Genomic DNA, 5,266 nt, shown 5'->3' on the forward strand with positions numbered 1-5,266 from the left:
TCCCCAACTCAAAATGAGAATCAGGAATTTTCCCCTCAAGTTGCTGATATCATTGCACGAGCTGTGGCAGCAGGAGTAGCATCTGCTCTACGAAACCAGCAACCTCCTCCGATAGTACCTGTTCTTGAACCAGTGGCACAGCCAATGTCATGGGACAAAACTCGTCACTCGTTTATCAAAGGGAATCCACTGACATTTGCGGGGTCCACAGATGTCTTGTTAGCATATCAGTGGAAACAGGAGAGCGAGCGTCATCTTCGGATGGTAATCTGTACCGAAGTGCAGAAACAGATGCTAGCTACGTTTATGCTGATAGGCAATGCATTGCAGTGGTGGGAGTCTATTACTACTGTCGATGAGAGGACCAGATTGATGTATGCTGAATTTCAGACTCGCTTTGACGACAAGTATTTTCCTATGTCGGTAAGATCAGCGATGAAGACTGAATTTCTGGATCTGCAACAGGAGGATATGACTGTGGCTGAGTATGAACAGAAGTTCATTAATTTGTCATTATTTGCACCAGAGGAGGTCAATACGGAAGAAAAGAAGCGAGACCGCTTTGTGAAGGGGTTAATATGGCCGATTAAAGTGGTGATCATAGGTAGTCCTGCATATACTACTTATATCCAGGTGGTTAATGCCGCCTTACAGCACTGCCAGATGAGGAGTGATTACCAGAAGTCCAAGGGAGATAAGCGGACTAACCGAGACTACCAAACAGTGGAGAAAGGAAGCAGCAGTGGTACCAAGTCCAATGATCGAGGCAGATTTCAAGGACATCAACCTTGGAAGAAAAACAAAGGAAACCTAGATGTGCAGAGGGATGGAGTCCCTAATCAGGGTAGACAATGTGGGATACCTCAGACCGGACAGGAACAGTGGTCGGAAAATCAACAAAGAAGGCAGACAGGTCCTTTTACGGGACGTTGTTATCACTGTAGAGAGATTGGGCATCCGGCCAAGATGTGTCCCAAAGCTAAGCAGGGACAGTATGGGCAGCCGAGACCTAATCAGCCGTTACCTCTACCGGCCCCACCGATGCCACGTGGGCAAGTTCAAAATGTTCCGGCACTTCCAGCACCACCATTTCCTCCGGGACAACCTCCATAACAGTTGCATCATGGCAGAGTTTATAACTTCATGCCACATAATGCGCAGGCTCCTCAGGCTATTGAGGGTATGTTTTCTATACATGGTAGAACTGCTCGTATACTGTTTGACACTGGTGCATCACATTCTTTTGTGTCTAGATCTTTTGTTATCTTATCTGGTATGACGACTCAGTTATGTGACCAACCTCTTAATATTTATACACCATTGGGAGTTGGCGCAATTTTACGAGAGTGTAAGGGTGATATCCTTATAGATATGGGCCGGCTTCAATTTCTTGCAAATTTGTTAGTGTTAGATATGCATTCGTATGATGTTATACTTGGGATGGACTGGTTATCTCAGTACCATGCTCAAGTTAACTGTTACGAAAAGTCTATTGTATTTGCTATACCAGGACAAGAGATGTATCTTCTTGTTGTACCACAACCTGATAGAGGGCCTAGCACTTATTTATTCGTTCTTGAAGAAGACTCACAGGAAGCGACTGCGGTATCTCTTGACAGCATCCCGGTAGTACAGGAATTCCAGGATGTATTCCAGGAAATTCCAGGCTTGCCACCAAGTCGAGAGATAGACTTCGTTATTGATTTAGCTCCAAGCACTACGCCTATTGCTAAAGCGCCGTACCGAATGGCACCAGTGGAGATGCGAGAGTTGAAAGATCAAATTCAGCAGTTGCTCAGCCAGGGATTTATTCACAGGAGTACTTCACCATAGGGAGCACCAGTACTGTTTGTAAAGAAGAAGGATGGATCTCTTCGTCTTTGTATTGATTACAGAGAACTGAACAAGGTCACGGTTCGCAACAAGTACCCGTTGCCCAGAATTGATGACCTGTTTGATCAGTTGAAGGGAGCTACTTACTTCTCAAAGATCGATTTGAGATCTGGTTATCATCAGCTACGAGTCAGAGAACAAGATGTTCCAAAGACAGCATTTCTCACAAGGTACGGATCTTATGAGTTTCGTGTTATGCCCTTCGGTTTAACGAACGCTCCAGCTGTCTTTATGGACTTGATGAATAGAGTATTCAGTGAATACTTAGATCAGTTTGTCATTGTTTTCATTGATGATATTCTGGTTTACTCTAAGTCAGAGAAGGACCATGCCAGACATTTACGCACAGTATTGCAGACACTTCGAGAACATCAGTTGTTTGCGAAGTTTGAGAAGTGTGAATTTTGGCAGAAAGAGGTCAAATTTTTGGGACATGTAGTGTCAGAAGAAGGGTTAGCAGTAGATCCAGCCAAGGTTGCGGCCGTTATGTAGTGGGGACAGGCTACCTCACCGACAGAGATTCGCAGTTTTCTGGGATTGGCGGGGTATTATCGCAGGTTTATCCAGGGATTTTCCAAAATTGCGGGTCCACTTACTCATCTGACTAAGAAGAATGTACCATTTATATGGGATGATTCTTGTCAGACTGCTTTTGCTGAATTGAAAAGTAAGTTAACTTCTGCACTTGTCTTAGCCACACCTCACAGTGGAATCGAGTATTTAGTATTTACCGACGCTTCTCTGAAGGGTTTGGGTTGTGTGTTGATGCAAGAAGAGCGACCAGTTTCTTATGGGTCTAGGAAGCTTAAGCCTCATGAGCTTAATTACCCGACTCACGATCTAGAGCTCGCAGCAGTGGTTTTTGCCTTGCGTATTCGGAGACATTATCTTTTGGGGGAGACTTTTCGATTGTTTAGCGATCATAAAAGTCTACAGTATTTGTTCACACAGAGGGAACTGAATATGAGACAGCGCAGATGGTTGGAGTTCGTGAAAGACTATCATTTCTCTATTCAGTATCATCCAGGGAAAGCGAATGTTGTAGCAGACGCACTCAGCCGCCGACCCTATGTCAGCCTTTCAGCTTTGTTTGCAACAGAGTGGGATGCTTTGAAGACTATTGATGAGTTAGCAGACGCTTTTATGGCATGTGTGGTAGTAACTCCTTCTATCATTCATCAGGTCATTCAAGCGAAACTCTCAGATCAACAGTGTATTGATCGGGTTTCGGAGTTAGCCTCCGGAGATGTTTCTTTTTATTCTATAGGGACTGATGGAGGATTGAGGTACAAGGGACGTTTAATTGTGCCTTCAGCTGACAATTTGAGAAATGTTGTGATGAGAGAGACACACACTTCTCAGTTCTCTGTACATCCAGGGGGAGACAAGATGTATCAGGACATGAAACGCCAGTTTTGGTGGGCCGGCATGAAAAGAGATATAGCTATCTTTGTCTCTAAATGTAGCACCTGTCAGATGATTAAGATTGATCATCAGAGACCGCCAGGATCGTTACAGCCACTTCCCATACCAGAGTGGAAATGGGAGAGTATTTCCATGGACTTCATAGAGGGATTACCTACTTCACAGCATAATCACAACTCTATTTGGGTCATTGTTGATAGATTGACCAAGTCCGCTCACTTTCTGCCTGTTTGGTCAAACTTTACGTCAGAACAGTATGCTAAGCTGTATATTGCAGAAATGGTGAAACTTCATGGCGTACCATTGTCCATCGTATCAGATAGAGATCCGAAGTTTGTATCAGGATTTTGGAGGAGCTTTCAGCAGGCTTTGGGTACAGAACTTTATCTTAGCACTGCTTATCATCCTCAAACAGATGGACAGACTGAGCGAGTTAATCAGATTTTAGAAGACATGTTGCGGGCATGTGTTCTTGATTTTAAGGGCAATTGGGAGGAATATTTGCCGCTTTCAGAGTTTGCTTATAACAATAGTTATCAGAAAACTATTGGTATGGCACCATTTGAGGCTTTGTACGGTAGACCGTGTAGGTCTCCTGTCTGTTGGCTTGGAGTTGGTGAGAACAGCTTTTTGGGTCCTGAATTTATTAAGGACACGTCAGAAAAGATCGCTATCATTAGGGATCGGATGCGTACAGCTCAAAGCAGACAGAAAAGTTATGCTGACCGTCGAACTCGTGCTTTGGAGTTTAAGGTTGGTGATCAGGTTTTGCTTAAGGTTTCTCCTATGAAGGGAGTAATGCGGTTTGGGTCAAAGGGTAAGTTATCGCCTCGTTTTATGGGTCCTTTTATGATTACAGATCGGATTGGGACAGTAGCTTATCGTCTGGCTCTACCAGATAATCTTCATAGGGTACATAATGTTTTTCATGTATCTATGCTGCGAAAATTTCTACGGGAAGAAGATCGATATCAACACATTGATGTGGGTGAGATTGAGTTGCAACCCGATGCAACCTATTTGGAACAACCTTACTGTATTCTCGATCATAGGAATCAGATACTGCGCACGAAGACTATTCCATTAGTACGTGTACAGTGGAGTCATCATAGTGCTACAGAGTCTACTTGGGAACGGGAAGATATTATCCGTGCCAAATATCCAGAGCTTTTTAATACAGGTATGTAGTGAATTTCGGGAACGAAATTCCTTTATTAGGGGGGGAGAATGTAATACCCCGTAATTTTAAAGAGTGTATTTAAATTAATTTTGTGTTAGGTTAATTAATTTTATTTATTTGTGCATGTAATATTGATTTATGTTCTATATAGTATAATGATTAGTTTTGAAATTTTTATTGGTTATGTTTTAGATTAATTATTATTATTTAATTAAAGTATTTAATTTGTATATAATAATAATAATAATATAATAATAATAATTATAAAAGTTTATTAATAATAATAATAGTTATAATAATAATAATAGTATTAAACCAATGTCATGATGAAATTAGAGATTAGGATAGGATTTCATCAATGTTTATGGGTGGAATTGAAGCCATATGGTTGGGAAGGTGGTTAGTAAATGTAAAAATTAGATATTTGTAATATTTATATTATATAATTTGTATATAAATTAGCTAGCCTACTTTAGAAGGAAGGAAAGGGAGTTAAACACAAATTATAAATTCTAGTGAGCCATTGTAAGAGTGTGGAAATTAAGAGAGAGAAAGAAAGGAGTTTGGACCGGTGTAGAGAATTTACCCGACTACGCGCAACCGGCGAATTTATTTTAAATCCAAAAAGGCAAGTTATTATCTATTTTTCCCCTTTGAATTCATAAATTAATTGTTTAAATTATTTAGATTATGATGGGGCATTGAGAGCATGCTTAAATTTTATTAAATGATTTTTTTTTTAGTTTATTAAATTAATGAATTTTTAAT

The sequence above is a fragment of the Cornus florida genome, unplaced genomic scaffold (genome assembly GCF_030987335.1).
Source record: "Cornus florida cultivar Cherokee Brave unplaced genomic scaffold, ASM3098733v1 CherokeeBrave_3.0.0_Hap2_Chr08, whole genome shotgun sequence".
NCBI lineage: Eukaryota > Viridiplantae > Streptophyta > Magnoliopsida > Cornales > Cornaceae > Cornus > Cornus florida.